Here is a 16627-nt window from a genome sequence, read left to right on the forward strand (position 1 = left end):
GAGAGACAGAGAGAGGTGTCTTTTTCTGAAAATCTGTCTGCTTGCTGGGCCATGAGTTAGTTTAATGAGGCAGGTCAGAGATCTCTGCACCTGGGCACACACTGAGTTCTTTGTTGCTTGGGCAGCATCAGATTCTAGAATCCCTAGGGGGCCTTGGGAGGTCAGCCAGTTCACTTCTTTGCTCCTAGACAGAAAATGCACCCTCACCACATGCCAGGTCTTTGTAGTGTTGCTTCCCCTTGGGAAGCAGCGAGAAATCGGGGTCAAGTCAAGTGTCGTGTCTGTTCTGTTGTTAAGCCCTGTCTAATCATCTTAAACCTACTGTTCATGCCTAGCATAGGGCCATGCGCATAGTAGGTGCTCAACCAAGGCTTGTAGGATGGACCAGAAGTGAATATGTTGAGCAAGGGAATGTTTTAGGAGGTGTAAAGGCTGTAGGCCATTGTCTCTGACCTCAAGGAGTTTTTTGATTTGTTGGGAAGAAAAGACAGTGACTGGAAATGAATGGCAGGTTACGTAGCAAAGCCTGCAGAGCCCGGCAGGACCCTCCCCTGCACAAATTCCCTTTCTGTTCCATGTGCTCATGCACTCGTTAGGGAGAGAGAGAGAGAGAGACGTCTATCCAGGCCTTGTCAGCTTCCTGGCCGTGGCTTTCTGTCCTCAGTGGCTCCGGAGTCAGACAGCATCAGTCTCATTTGTCTTTCCCACATGAAAGTCCTGGAGCATCTGTAAGTTATGATTTGTGAAGTATCTGCTTTAAAGCAGAACGCATTTATCATCGCGCTGGCCCAGACGACCCTGTACAGCGCAGGAATGAGAGGATCCCAGGCCCCAGCAGAGGGAGGGGCCGGGCCAGATGACCCACCCATGCGTGGAGTCTGGCTGTATTGATAAAATTCTCTGGAAACAGCCCAGGAGCAGCCAGATGTTGACTTCACAGCGAGGCTCTTTGGTAAACTTTAAGCCAGGATTGGGCGATTTCACTCCTGGGTTTGCCTGGGAGAAACGCAAGCACGTGTCCACTTAGAAACTTGCACACAAATGTTCATAGCAGTATTCTTCGTAAGAGTCCCAAAGGAGAAGTTAACCCAAATGTCCATCAGCTGATGAATGGATAAAATATGGTATGTTCATTTTATTTAGAGGATATTATTTATGATCAATTCCATTATTTTATTGCTGGAATATTTCTGGAACATTATTCAGGAATAAAAAAGAAATGGAGCACTGGTCCAATGCTACAACACGGATGAACCTTGAAAACAGGCTAAGTGGAAGAAGGCAGTCACGAAGCTCATATTTATTTAATGGATGATTCCAGCTCTATGAAATGTCCTAAATAGGCAAATCCATGGGGCTGGGTAAATGGGGGAATGGCTGCTAATAGGTATGGGGTTTCTTTTAGGGGATTAAAGTGTTGAGAAATTGGTCATGATGATGATTGCAGAACTCTGTGAATATACTAACAACTGACTTACACATTTTATTTTTTTAATTTTTCCCCCTCTTTAATTTCCCCCCATCCCCACCCCTGATCTATGGATGTTGCCATCTCCCCTTAAGAACTGAATCTCTGAAGGCGGGTATCTCCTCCCATGTGCTCCCAGCGTGCACCCTGGGCCTGGCGCCCCCGGGGTATGGCTCCACCTGGGGTGCGAACCCAGGACCTTCTGTGTGTAAAGCAGACGTGCTAACCACTACACTATGGAGCCACCCCTGACTTATGTGTTTTAAACGGGTGAATTGATATGTGACTCAGATCTCAAAAAAGCTGCTATAAAAACAACCGTGGCTCAGGGAGGTGGGGGTGGGGATAGACGCCCCTCTCTGTCCAGACCCCAAGATCCCAACCTGTAGGTTCACAGACGCCGGCGCTCATTTTGTATAAGAAGTGGAAAGCATTGGCCTGGGTCCACACTCCATCCCACCCTGACAGCTGTGTGACCTTGGGCTAGTCACCAATCTCCTTCACACCTCTGTTTTCTCACCTGGAGCTCATGCTAGTTCTCATTTTATGGATGGTTGAGAGGATTCAAGTGCTCTAGCTAAGTGCACCCGGCACGATAGTAGGTGTGTGATAAATGCAGCCAAGGCCATTGCTGGTCTAAAAGGCACATTCGTATGAACTAGAAAAAAGCCTTTCTCTAGGTGGATGAATTTGAAAAATCTCCTCTCCCGGCCTGAAACCCCCCGCCCCCACCCCTAGACTCCAGACCGGTGGCTCTGCGAGAGGAGCGTGGGCCGGATGCCGTTCTCTTGCCCGCTCTCCTGGGTGCCTGGTGTGTGTGTGACATGCACATCCCCATTTTGCAGTCCTGGTGCTGGCTTTCCTCGCTGTTCCTTTTGGCCACCACTCGTCACGGCTCTGTAACTGAAGGTTCCCCATAATGACACAGCACACCTTGGGGATCGGCACCCTTCTTTCCCTTTCCGTCTGGCCGGACACCGGATGTGTTTAATGAGTGCCCCAGACTGTGGGAAATTTCAGAGAATCCGACGAGTCCTGCCATCAAGATGTAGTCGGGGTGTGTAATTAACTCGTGTGGCGTAATCTGAGAACAATGCAAGGTCCAGAGGAAGAAATCACAGTTGTGGGATCAGACAGACTTGGGTTCAAATTCCTCCCTGCTACTTGGCAGCTAGATGATCTGGGCTGCTGAACTTCTGTTTGCTCACCTAGAAAATGCAGCTTCTGAGTGGGATTGCGATGAGAAGCAGGGCTCGGAAGTTCCCGCACAGAGCCTGGTGCATCGTAGGCTCTTGAAAACCAGAGCTGGCGTTTTCACTTTGGTGAGAAGTACCAGCATCGAGTACCTGGCGACCTTCTCACCTTGGATCATGGCTCTCCCTGCTTAAAATCCTCTCATGGATTGCCAGGGGACTAAACTCTGAACTTGCCATATCCTTCAAAGCTCCTGCCTGCTTGTCTGAACTCCCAGTCCCTAATTCCTCTGTCCTGGCCCTGTCCGTTCCCTTCGGAGTGCGTAAACCATGTGGGTTTGATGATTTGTCTGCAGACACCCTCCCCTCCATCCCCCATGAGAAGGGAAGCAGAGGCACTGTCTGTCGTACTCAGCCTTGCGTCCTGACCTGAAGCCTGGTGCCAGGCATACAGTAGGTGCTCAGTAAGCGCGAATGAATGAGTGAACCAATGAATGGACAACTACATAAAGAGTGCACCAGCAATCCTGAGAAGGGGGAGCTCTGTGAAGATGGGAGGCAACAGGGAAAGCCCCTTGAGGGCCCTGTCCTCCTTCTTTCCTGGGTCACCCCTGTCCTCACCACCGTGAGGACATCTTTGGAGAGGCCAGCATTTCCAGGTGCCTCTTGATTGCACCGTGGGCCTGGAGAGGAGGCATGAACCTGTTCCCCACCTTTGGAGGCTGCTCCCCACAGTTTTGTGGTCCCCTTGGCTTGCTCTCACACTTCCTCAAGCCTCCAGCCCCCCCACCTGAGAAAAATCTGAGAAAGCCTGGTGATCAGCTCCGCAGAGTAGGCAAGCCTTTCGATGCCAAAATGCATTTGCTTTGCGAGGCTTTCAAAACATTTTATCCCTGGGTTGTAAATCAAGTACTTAAAGAATTGTAAACTGGCTGGAGTGCAGGAGGTAATGTATGTCTGGAAGAAACACCACCATGATTTGCCCTTTAAACTTGAGGAAAGAATTCCACTCGTTTACTTTCATTAGAGATATTGAGAGGCAGCTTAGGTTTCTCGGGGAAGGTGACAAGAGGCCTCTGTGGCAGGTTTGCCTCCTCCCCTGGGAGAGGAGGGGACTGGTGGTGTTCAAGTGGCTCAAGCTCCACCTGAATCTATTTGGCCCAAGGGCAATTTCCTAGTATTTTTTTTTTAATTTAATTTTTATTTTTTTATTTTTAAAACAAGAGCTGCTTCTCTTAGTATTTCCTAAAGGCCCATTCCCTCCCCATTTCCTCCAGCTGTGTGTCAAGCTCCTCATATACTTGTGGCTCAGAAGCCACTAAGGCAGCTGATTACAGCAGATTAGACAAAATCCTTGCTGGCCAGAGTCACTTCACAGATGGAGGACACTCAACCCATGATCTTCTGCAGGGTGGTGGGAAGGGAAGGGGGCCATCCAGCCGAGGAATGTAAGAGGGGGCTGGAAGGGAAAGGGGGCGGTTCTGAGCGCAGCCCCTGGACAGGCTGCCTGGGTGTGAGAGTCCCCCGCCAACCTCCTGTGTGACCTCCCGCCGGGCAGCTTGCCCCAGTCCCCTCATCTGTGAAATGGGAGTGGCTGTGAGGATAAATGAGCTGTATGTAGGGTTCTCAGCAAGCATGTGGCCCTCACTGAACGTCCTGTACGTGTTATTCTTGGAAGGGGCTCTCTGGGGAAGGCAGGACTGGGTCTTGGTCGTCTGTCTCTCGGCAGCCTGGGCACAGGGCATCACCCACAGTAGGTGCCCCGATGTGGAACCCCCTTTCTTCACCTGTAAATTGAGGAGTTGAGACAAAATGATATCCAGAATTCCTGCCAGCTCATGGGAAGAGAATCCTGGGATTCGCTGAAAGTTCAGAATTGGTGAGGTGGCGACTTCATTTCCTGTGGTCGGTTTTTGGCAGAAGGGCTCCTTTGTTGGGGGGAAGGGGAAGTGAGTTCAGCTCTCAAAACCCTTTTGAGATCGTTAGGTGCAGGCTTTGTCAGGTGTAAGGAGAGTCTCCCCACATGGAGCATCAGCCTGCCTGGGGAGGCCTTCTCACCTTCCCTGTCTGGTTCTGGGGTGCCAGTGCATCCTGCCCGGCTCAAGGCAGGCACTGGTTTTTGAAGCACGTCTGTGGGTATGGATTCGGAACTAGGCTCTGTGTGAATTAGAAAATTCTCAGTTTTAAAGAACCTATCAGTTTTCTCATCTGTAAAATGGAGTGATAATAGTAGAACCCGCCTTCTAGGTTTTTGTAAGGATTCAGGTAGGTGCTGAGGACAGTGCCTGACCTGTAGCCAGTTCTCAATAAGTGGTAGCTGTTGATTGGGAGATAGAGGAGGGCAAGCTCGTGTCCTGCCGGGTTGCCCGGAAGGATCTTTGCTCATTCTTTAGATACTCAGTCTTTAGGAGGCTTTGATTCTGGTCCCAATGAGTCCATAACCCTGTGGCTGCCTCTGCTGTCTGTTGTGTATTGGGTCTTCCTGTAGACACCGATGATGGGGACCTTCAGCACGCATTTAACCCGGTGTCAGGCAGAGGTGGAGGCAATACTATAAGAATTAGGAAAAGACTAACAGGGGGTGTGTTCTCCCCAGGATAAGGGATGTTTTTGGCAGCCTCATTTAAGAGGAAGACTTAACTAATACATTTACTATTGTTTCATCGTTAAAGGTGAAATCTATTCATCGATCATCAGTCAGTCAAGCTCACCTTTAGGGAGCACTTTATATCTGCCAGGCCGGGATGTAGGCGTGTTGCCTGCATCATCTCACTGACTTCTTTGTTGGCCTTAGACCCAGCCTATGAGAGATGCTATCGCCTTCCCCACGTTATGGCAGAGGGCCCCACACTGCTTGTAACCTGGGGGCGATGGCAGGAATGAAACTCACGTCTGTCTGAGCACTCAGACAACCCTAGACAGCTTCCCAAGAAGGAGTAGAAATAGCTGTCATTTTTTCTTGTGGCAGGTGTTCCTTTTGCCTCTCCCAGGTAACACATTTAAAATATTTATTCATATATTTGTCGAGCTCCTCCTCTGTGCCAGGCACTGTGTAGGCAGTGGGGGGACACCAAGGAACAAGATATGACCTCTGTCCCAAAGGAGCTCGCCCACCCCTTGTCGTTTCTAGATCCCCATCTGTGTGGTCCACACTTACCTCTCCTTGCTGGTCCATTTAAGGAGACCGATTCCCTGGTGTGTGTGTGTGTGTGTGTGTGTGTGTGTGTGTGTGCATGTGTGTGCACATGTGTGTGCACGCGCGTGTGTGTGTTCTCTCAGAATTTCATCCCTTTGCATCAAGCACATCCATGATGAGGCCTTGACTCGCTCAGTATCAGTTTAAACAGATGCCAACAAACTTTGAAAAGCTCTCAGTAGTCCTTGATGCAACATAATTGCTTTGCATGTTCTTAGTAGATTTGAAAGTGAACTCTTTCTCCAACTAGCAGGAACAGTGGGAGGAAAGAGGCTGACACTCCCTTTATCCGCTGAGCTCAGAGCCCAGGCCGAGAAAGCGTTTGGATGGAAAGGCAGGGCAGCGATGGGCTCACTCCAGGGAGAACCCCACTTTGCATCTTCCTCATGGTTAATTAATATCTGTTTCTCAGGCAGAATCAAATGGAATGCTCAGGGAGGGAACCGTTGCGTGCGTGAGTGGGCGTGCAAGCAGCTGGTAGCAGAAATCCTGGAGAGGGAGGAGTGCAGTGGAAATCTCCACTAATCATATCCACCTTCTCAAATGTGTAGGAAGGTCCAGAGCCGATGGAGGATCCTTTCCTTAACAGTCCTAACAGCAGGAGACATGTAGCGAGTGGCCAGTGTGTGCCAGGCACTGTTGTAACTACTTTACATGCCTTCTATCCTTTGAGCCTGTATTATTATTGCATTCATTTTGCTGTTGAGGAAGGAGACGCTTAGTGAGATCCAGCGACTGGCCCAAAGTCACAGAGCTGGGATTTAGAGCTGGGCTGTCTGACTTCAGGGTCATGGTCATGACCACTGGACTCCATGACCTCTCATGGGTACGGAGCCTCGTAAGCCTCTCTGGCTTCCTGCTTTGGTTCTTCACCCACACAGTGGATGGGAGACACCCACGGAACCCAGATGGATAAAGCTCAGAAAAAGTTGTCTCCAGGCTAGTTAAAATAGCCATTTGAGGAACTTCGTTCTTGATCCAGATTTTTCTGTGCCTTGGTTATTTATGTCTTCTCAGTGCCAGTTTAAGTGCCCGGCACAAAATAAAAATGCAATGAATCTTTGTTGAATGGCTATGGAGTGTTCTGAGTCTAGGGAAATTGTCAGGAGACTTGAGGGCTCATCTCACCATCGGCACAACTTGAGCCGTGTGACCTTGGGCAAGATATGTCCCTCTCGTGGCTACAATTACCCGATCGGTAAGATGAGCGCTCCGGGCCTGATTTTTGTTTTGCGATTCATTATTCATTCAACAAATATTTGTTGAGCGTCTGCTGTGTGTCAGACACCACCCTGCTCTGGGCGGTCAGGAGAGTGACGAGGTTCCTGCTCTCTTAGGACTCACATTCCAGCCCCTTCCATTTTTGCATTTGGTGAGTCCTCACGTCTCTTTCCCAGATCGCTTCAAAGCTGCAGACGCTGAATCCTGCCTTGTTTGTCTTCCTTCGTTAGACAGGCGTGTTCCAACGGGGCAGGGATTTCCATCGGTTTGCTTGCCGATGTATATACCAAGTGCTTAGCACTGCGCCTGACAAGTAGATACTGGGGACACGCAGGCATATATGCCTGAATGAATGATCGCTACTGAAATCTCGGGGTAGAAAAATTCTGGGGCTAAAGCCCAAGAAGAAAATTAAGGTGCAAAAGTGCCATTTCCCAGGAAAAACACCATCTATATAAAGGCAAGATGCAACCGAGACTGGGTTTATTCTCTCTGCTAGGTGAGAGGTTAGGAAGTTGGGCAGGTAAGTACTGCCTGCTGGGCTCCTGGCTGTGCTGCTGGGGGTGGGTGTGGAGAGAGTTCCTTCCCCACAGGACATCAGTGCAAGACTGGATGAGAAGAAACAGTTTCTTCCTCCCGAGCCACGACATATCAGTTATTATACAGAAACACCACTTCGAGAAATAATCTTTAGGAAAGTCTCGATGAGCTCATGCAGTCTCAACAGATCACCCTCCAACTTGGCCTTCAAGTTCTACTTCAGTTTGATAAGGCTATAAATTCAGCATTAGCTCAGAAGGTCAGGCACAAAGTCAATTTCAGGGGCTCTCTAAATACGTGCAGATTCTGCGATGATGTGTGGATTTTTTTGTATTGAATGATGTTGAATTCAGAGAGGTGACAGAACTTATTAAAGTGGATAAAGTGAAAATTGTAGCCTGTGATGGTGAAAATACTGGTTCCAGGACTACAGAATGACTAGAAATATGGCTTTTCTGTACTATTTTCTGTTATTATTCATCGCTTTTTAAAGAGAAGCATAGAAGAGAATTTTTAAATTCATTCTAGCATTGGAGAAACGACTGCACTGCTGTACTATCAGAGAATCCAGTAGAAAGAAGCTTATAATTCTGTAGCCTCTTACATTACCTTTCTTATACAGCATGAAGAAATAGAACTTGTTTTTAAATGTCAAATCAAATATCGTTGCCTTCCTAAAAGCTTTCTTTAATTAAAAAAAAAAAAAGAAAGAAGTCAGGCAGGATTCTTCAATTTTTCATCTGGTGATGCTTTTTGCAAACCACAGAGAAAAAAACAAAAACAAAAACTCTCCCATTCCCACCCCCCCTTTACTTCAAGCAGCAAAAGCATTTCTTAAAACAGCTCATGAAAGAAAAAATTATAACAAATATTTTGCATTTCTCTGGTGGCGGCACAGTCTGAATCCCTTTCAGCCCCACAATGGGTTCTAATTTTATGAAATGTTTGGATTAGCCACCAATTTTCTGGTGGAATTTAGGAGGCTTGTATTTGTACTTGTGCTTGAAGCAAAGCAATCTCATAAAATCCACACAGTGTCTCGGGCCCAGTGGGACATCCTAGCCAAGGACAAAATGATCATCAACGGAATGATGGTGAAGAAAGAGATCTATCTCTCTCTGGCAGCTGTGGGCAGGCTTTTCGGTCAGTGGTGTGTTCTTGAACCATAGTCTCTGGGGTTTGGCTAGGCTGCATACCACTTCCAGCTGATCATGGACTATAAAAATTCCAGCCCAAGTACAAGCTTTGTACCTGACCTTGGTTCTTTAATTTCCAGAGCCAGAGAACATTAGGGCATCTGGTAATTGGGTGAGAGGCATTTGATAACACATGGTGCTCTATCCCCACCCCATAGCATAAGTTGCCTTGTGTTATAATTTCTAGTTTATATCTCTCTTTATGCCACTAGACCTGCACTGTCTAATATGGACACACATGACTATTAAAATGAAAGTTAGCTATAATTAAATAAAATTAAAACTTAAATTCCTTGGTGCTGCTATCCATATTTTAACTACTTAATAACCTCTGTGGCTAGTGGCCACATTTGGACAGTGCAGAAAAGATAATTTCCATCATCATAGAAAGTTCTGAAGGACAGCACTGTGCTAAGATGCTGAGTATAATGACCGCAGTGACACCCCACGCCTTACCTTGTGTTCTTAGCTCCATATGTAGCACTTGTCACTAACAGGAATTATCTCTTACCAACCTCATTCATCATCTTTTCTGTATCTATCTCCAATGGCTAGGACAGTGCCTGGTATATAGGAAGCGCCCAATAAAGATTTTTAGAATGAATGAAGTTGTCTTTCTGATTCAGCATTGTGTTGAATGTGCTGGACACAGAGTGGGCCTTCAGAAAAAATTGGGCGAGTACTTCTAGAGTTGTAACCATTGAATGGCTTCATCTGATATTTATGGAGCACATATTATGTGTCAGGCGTTGTTTGAGGTTCTGGAGATATAGTGATGAGCAGACAGACACAATCCTCTAGAGTAAGAGCTTATCTAATGCAGTGTGAATCTGCTAGGGGCGGAGGGTGGTGCCTGTTAAATGTACCATCCTTGACATCCACCCCAGAGGGTCTGATCCACTAGGGCTGGGGTGGTACTCAGGGATACCTGGGAATCTACAGTGTTTTAACCAAGCATCTCAAGTGAATATGATGAGGTTGGTCCATGGTCTGTACTTTGAGACACAGCAATGGGAAGCTAGCTGTCATATGTATGTATCTGGGGATACACCACCCTGCTTTCTTCAGTCCACACCTTCTCTTGTGATAACTGGAGGGCCCTAAGACCCTGGATTCTTACATTAGACATGAAGCTTGAGGTCTCTTTGCCTTTTATCTTCCCATGGAGTAATAATACTAGCAAACAGTTGCATAGCTGTAATTGTGCCAGGTGAGAGATTCAGCATGTTAAATCACTGACCTAAACTCATCCGCATGGTAACACTAAAAGGTGCACATCTTTATTATCCCCATTTTACAGTGAATACACTGAGGCACGGGAAATTAAGTCACTTGCCCATGTTTGCACTGCTCAGACCCTGAAGTGCTGTGACACTGCTGTTTATGGTCCCTGGACTTTGAGCATCTGCCTCCCAAACGCTGAATGGGCTTTTATTTCTTTTTCTGCCAGTTGCTTAGAATCAAAAGTTCGGGTTCTATTTACGAAATGCCTGTTTATGGGATTAACACGTGTGGGCATTATGGGCTCTGTTGATCTACAAATCCCCACCCCTGGTCTCAAGGAGCATAATTCATTCATTAGGCAGACCTTCCCTTGGGCCTACTATGCACCAGCCCTGTGTGGTGCTCCCAGGTATAAGAGCCTTGCACTTGGCCTAGTGGGGGGACAAAAGCGTAGGCCGAGACTTCCTGAGAAAGTTGTCACACCCGAGATACGTTTTCCTCTAGATGGGAAAAGCAAAGCAAATCTTAAAAACTAGGAGTTCCCTTATTTTGCTGTGTGCGACTCAGTTTTCACATAGTTTTGCTGTAGAATATGCCTGTTTCGCCCCATAGGGCTTGTGTGTGTGTGTGTGTGTGTGTGTGTTTTATATATGTGGTGGGGGAATTCAACACAAGGAAGGATGTACCTCCCTTCCACCCTTTTTTAACCACTTAGCAGGGCAGGAAGCCCCTTAGAGTTGAGAGTGCCCAGAACTCCTGACCCGCTTGGGAGAACTTCGAAAGAAGGAGAATGAAGAAGAGAGAACATTTCTAGAATACTTAGCACGTGCCTTCTGCAAGACACGCTAAATGACAGTGTGCACATGTCATCCCATTTCACAGCAACTCTGTGATGTGCAGTAACTATCATCCCCACTTTGTCGTTAAAGGGAACGATCTGCTCACGTAATCAAGGTAGCACCTGAGTTAAAAACTCAGGTGCGTCTGGCCCCATGGCGGCTCTTCCCACCACCCCACTGGTTCTCAGACCTGGCTGAGCCTTAGGATAACCTGGGGACCTTTGCAGAGTATTCTGGGGTTGGGACCTAGGGGTCAGTATTTTTCATTGACCTCTAGTTTACTGCAGTTCACTGCTGGAGTTGAAAGCCTCTGGCTAAAGCATGCTGACTGCCAAGGTCCATGGGTCTGCGCTGAAGGTATCCTCATTGGTGACTGGTCAGGCTGGGACCTTGCCCACCTTTGCCCCCAGCATGCTTTCTCCAGGGAGGACGGGTGTGTCCAAAGCCATCCCGCTGGACCTGGGCCGGGACCTTTGGCTCTGTTGCGTCAGAGGCTGCCCGTAAATCGGCAGCCGGCTTGTTTTCTTTTTAGGCCCCAGTTGTAGCGACCTTTGTGTGTCTGTTTATTTCAGGGAAATAATTCCATCCTACAAAATTGATTCCCTGGGGGCTACAGAAGTACACTTGGAGGGACTTCTTTGAGTGGGGTGACCTGAAATGTCCTCTCAAAAGAGGCGACAGCTGTTCCCTTTCTCGCAGCCCTTGTCTCGCTTTGCCCTCTGATGTCTTCCTCTCAGCATGATCTCTCTCCGCAGTGGCCTTACTTGCACACGTGTCTGCATAAGGCCCATTTGTTAATAACGAGAGTTACAAAACGTGGTTTTGGAGCATATGTTGTATGTTGGGCACACTGGGCCTTTTCTATATGTTATCTGATTGCGTTTTGCATTTTCTTGGCCGCGATGCAAGTAAACACAAGTCTGGAATCTGGGGATTTTTATTTTAGAACGGGGGAAGTTATCATTGTGCCATGATTTGCAGGCCTTGTTGGAGAGTGAGGTGTTCCGTGGACTGTGGAGGCCGCCATATTGGAGCCGTTGGCTTGGCTGGGATGGCCGTGAGTAGTTGGCTCATTGAATAGAAGGGTGTGAGGAAAGCAGAGAGTGGCCCAACAGCCCCTACTGTTATTAGTCTCAGTCAAGGAAACAGATAATACTGGTTAATCTGATGGGTTAAGTGGAAATACGAATATAACTTAATCTAATATAATTTAATAGAGAGCTTGAACTATAGGTAATTGAAGCTCACCCATTCAAGAGCCACTCTTTTAAAAAGTGGTCGCCATTTATTATGGAAATCTTTCTCAAGTGGTTGCACGTTTTCTTGCCTTCTTAATGTACTTTCAAAGTGGGTAAACTTTGTCTCGATGTCTTTGGGGAACTTCTAAATGGTCCTCGGTACTGTGTTTTGGAATTCCCACATCTGCCATGTAGAATTTGTCTATCTTCTTCATCATTGACTTTCATTCCCTTTCGGTGACCTTTTTAAACGATAAAATGCTTCTTTCCCCTAAAGCGAAAATAAACATTCTCAATCCCGAAAACCTACAAGACAAGATCAAAGGTACAGTTAGTCGTCCTTGTCTTGATTCTGTCGGTGAGGCTGTCCCTGGCAGCTTTCTAGTTCTATTTTTCTACTTCCCCACAGATTTGCTGTGGCCGAGCTTCTTAGACTTGTTAGTAGCAAAATTGTGGGTGACCGTTTGAGGGGGCTCAATGCATGGATTTGATGACATTTCTTGAGGTGGCTTCTCTAAGGGTTTATTCCCCCTATTCATACAGTCTTCACAGCTGAACGGGCCCTGACGGTGAATCTAGTGACATTCCATCTTCTTGCGTAACAGGATGAGTCGCTTGTGGGGAGTAGGGCTGGCCAGGGTCACCCAGTTAGTATATGGCCAAGCTGGGTCTCTTGACTCACGGTTTAGTGCCTTTTCCATTTTGCCACCTCTTACCCGTGTTCTAGATTGTGGGTGTAGAGATAAAAGTGGCTTTGGAATACAAGAGTTATTACTATATTTGGATAATTAAATCCGGGAAAATCCTACCTTTTACCGTAATCATCTATGTTGCTCAAATGGCAGATTTTTTTAACTTCTTTTCTGAGGGTGTGAGAAGCAGAATGTAGCCTCCTCTTCAGCATGCCAGACCCACTCTCCGTGTGAACATCAGCCTCGGATTAATACGGAGATGGGTACAGAAACGCCCTTGAAAGCAACGTGCTTTATTCTCTGGACATAGCTTACATTTTATGACCTGCTTAAAGATGCAGGCAGCATAAATCTTGGGGAGGTTCGTCCTATTTACTTGTTTGTCTTTTCTGCAGATGGGATGCTTGCATCAGAGCTGAGCTGGCTTCAGATGTTTGCTCCGGGATATTTTAGCTGAACTGTATGAGTCCATTAAACAAATGTAAGAGTTTTTGGGAAAGAAAGGCTGTGTCTCAAACCAAATGTTTTACATGGAGAACATCTGGGGAATATTGGTATTTGTGTGTACAGTACATCAGAACGCAGCTTGGCGGGGTTCAGCTGGGATGTTTCTGGCCTGTGGTTGCTGGATTTGACAGTTTTGTTGTAAGGGAATGGTTCTTATGAAGTGCTGCCATCAAGGCAGTGCTCGCTCCAGGAAGGGGTGTCCTCGTTTAGCCGCACTCTCAAATTGTTCTGATTAGTTCCCCGGCCCGATCGCCCACGACATTTGAACAGTCTGACATCTGAGCTAGTTTTCTCCAAGGCTTCAGCTCCAGAGGAAGCCTCCCAGGGCCGGGATTCAGGGTGTCTCTTCTTGACCCCATGTTTCCGGAGATTTGGTGAAATGTGGCAACAGGTGTGGTAGCAGCGTCATCCACAGATCCAAGTGCCTGGGTTGAAACTTGGGTGTTGACTTTATGGCCTGTGGGAACTTGGGGAATTCTTTTTCAGCTTCAGTTTTCCTCTTCTGTCTGACACACAGGGTAAGGGGGGAGTAAAATAAAGTGGGGTGGCACCGAATACCTAGGAGGCGGTCATTTACTTTATGGTATCGCACCCATGGGTTTGTGGCCCTCCCCGCAAGCACAGAAGCCATGTGGAATCGGGATATCATCTGGGTAGCTTGTCTGACTTTAGCAACTTGTATAGACTGGGCCAGGTTGATGGTATGCCTGGATGGGTGAGAAGGGGACCATTCTTATGAAAATTAAGACTTAATGATATTCATCGTGTTTGAGTCAGTTCAGCTCAACACATATTTGTTGAATGTGCTATGGTGCCAGATTCTTTCCTAGGTATGGGGGACACGAGGGTGGGGGGTGGGGGTGGTTCCTATCCTGTATTCTCTGCTCACTGTGCCTGGTATTGACCGCGAATGTTATAGGTTTTAGGTGACATGTCGGCTGTGATTTAAGTGGCATGAAAAATGACTGCTGTGCTGTATTAGTCTGCTCGAGCTGCCGTAACAGAGAGACCAACTACAGACTGATTGGCTTACACAACAGATGTTTATATTTTTATAGTTCTGGAGGCTGGATGTCCAAGATTAAGGTGCCAGCAAGATTGGTGTTTGGTGAGACCTCTTTTCCTGGCTTGCAGATGGCTGCCTTCTTGCTGTGTCCTCATATGGCCTTTCCTTGGTGTGTTCTGGTGTCTCTTCCTCTTCTTATAAGGACATCAGCTTATTGGATCAGGGCCCCACCCTTATGAACTCATTTAACCTTAATTACCTCCTTAAAAGGCCTGTCTCCAGATACAGTCACACCAGGGGTTAGGGCTTACACATAGGAATTTGGGAGAGGAGACACAAATCTATAGCAGCTGGCAAATATTTTATAGGTATGAATATTATTTGGCAGAGAATATGGCCAGACTTCTTACGCCTTTGGTTAAGATTGATCAAAAATGATCCTTACTGAAGCCCCAATCATCCCGATTTTTAAAAAAGACAAAACACCACCATAATTTAAAATGGCTTTATTGTGGTATGAGAGGAAATTATTGTAAACATTATATCTGGATGGGTCCCGAATATGGCATTTGGACTAGTACCAGTCAAGTGAAATAGTCATAGGCCCATATTATGGAAGAGATGACTGAATGTAAGGCATGGAATATAGGTGAGCAAAAGGGACAGTGAAGATATTTTCCTGGCTCTTTTTAAGGATGGAAAATGAATAACTGAGCAAAGCGAGACTTAATTTTGGTCTTATTTAGGAGTGTGAGTGAGACACAGGGGTCGAAACAGGGGAGCAGTGGGTGGAAGGATTTCTCAGGAGGCCCCACCGCTGCACACGTACATCAGTTCACCTGTGATCTCTCAAAAGAACACTTGCTGGGAAGCGTCTTACATTCCTACCAAGAGCATCTCCTTGGCCAAACTCTAGGGTCCTGTGTTTACCCATCGGTACAAGAAGGGTGAAGTATCTTAACTGCTGGTCTCTCTGTGGCAAAGCCTGTGCATCTTCTGGTTCCATCCCAGGTCCCACCTGCTCCCTGGAGCTCTCCTTGACACAGCTGGTGACTCGTTCTTAGTAACCCACTTACGAACCTTGTTCTCTCTTCCTTGCTGACTCTTCAACATCTCCTGGTAGAAGTTAAGGGTCTTGGTTGCAAGTGATGGAAATGGACTCTGTGACTCAAGGAGAAGATGAGTTCATAAGGTGTGGTATCTCCCACAGAAAAAGACAAAAACTAAGGAAACCTGAGGAACCAGTTAGGAAGAACTACTAACAGATGGTCTTTTCAGGGGTTGTTGTTGGGATGTGTGCCTCTGCCATTTTCAGACCACTCAAAATTCAATTCTGGGGAGAGTAGTTCCTTAGCCAAACTCTAGGGTCATGGGTCCACCCACAGGCACAGGGAGAGTTCGTTATCTTGACCAATGAGCTCTTTAAAACTGCATCCGTTGGGGTAGGACTACCCCCAGAGCAAAGGCAGTGTGTTCCTGCTAGCAGAAGGCTGAATGGGTGGAGGGCAGGAAGGACCCGACCCCCCATATCTGCTGCCTTTTCAATTTGAATTGTGAGCAGCTCGAAGGGTAGTTTTGGGTCCTGTTTTGCAGCATCTGGATTGATGCCTTATTTGGAGTAGATTTCCCACAATTGCTTGCTGGAGAATTGACTCATTATCGCATCATGTTAGGGACACGCTTCCCAGACCCGCCTGTTAGATTTTGCCTTTTGCACAAATGCATTGGTGGCCTTGCAGCAGCGAGGAACACCAGTAGATATGTTTTTGAAGATGGAAGCGATTTAAATTTTAGCTTGAAAAACGTCTCAGAGTGGGGGCAAGTGCGTGTGGCTTGGTGGGGCCTTCATCTCCGGAGACTCCGATTGAGCTCACATTCATCGGACACCGACCAGCTGCCAGGCACCGTGCGGTTTGCTTAGGCAATGTGGTTTCAGAGTATGCTCTTTGGGTTTAGCAAGACTCAGCTCTCCTATTTGTTAGTTGTGTGCCCCAGGGCAAGTTACTTAACCTCCCTCAGACTCAGTATATATTCATTGAGAAGGCAGAAGCAATAGTGTTTTTGCAAGAATTTAATGAGTGAGAGGTTGAGGCTGTTAAGGCAATGGTGCGCTGTGCCTGGCATGTACTAAGGGCTCGATAACTGGTGATTATTACGATTACTGCTAGCTATTGTGAATGCTCTCCCACCCCTTCTGGAGTGGGCACTGTTATCATCAATCTCCATTTTAAAGACTAGCAAGTTCAGGCTCAGTGGCAGGTGGCTGTGGGATGATATGATGTCCTGCTATGGTTTTATGTTTTGTTA

General features: G+C 47.0%; 1 protein-coding gene and 1 pseudogene across 1 annotated transcript in view; both read left to right on the forward strand.

The window, feature by feature from the left end:
• Positions 1-16627, forward strand: part of NUAK1 (NUAK family kinase 1) — a 71432-nt gene that overhangs the window by 5807 nt on the left and 48998 nt on the right. The window lies entirely within an intron of this gene.
• Positions 6932-8324, forward strand: LOC102883313 (annotated as a pseudogene).

Source organism: Pteropus alecto, unplaced genomic scaffold (genome assembly GCF_000325575.1).
Source record: "Pteropus alecto unplaced genomic scaffold, ASM32557v1 scaffold94, whole genome shotgun sequence".
NCBI lineage: Eukaryota > Metazoa > Chordata > Mammalia > Chiroptera > Pteropodidae > Pteropus > Pteropus alecto.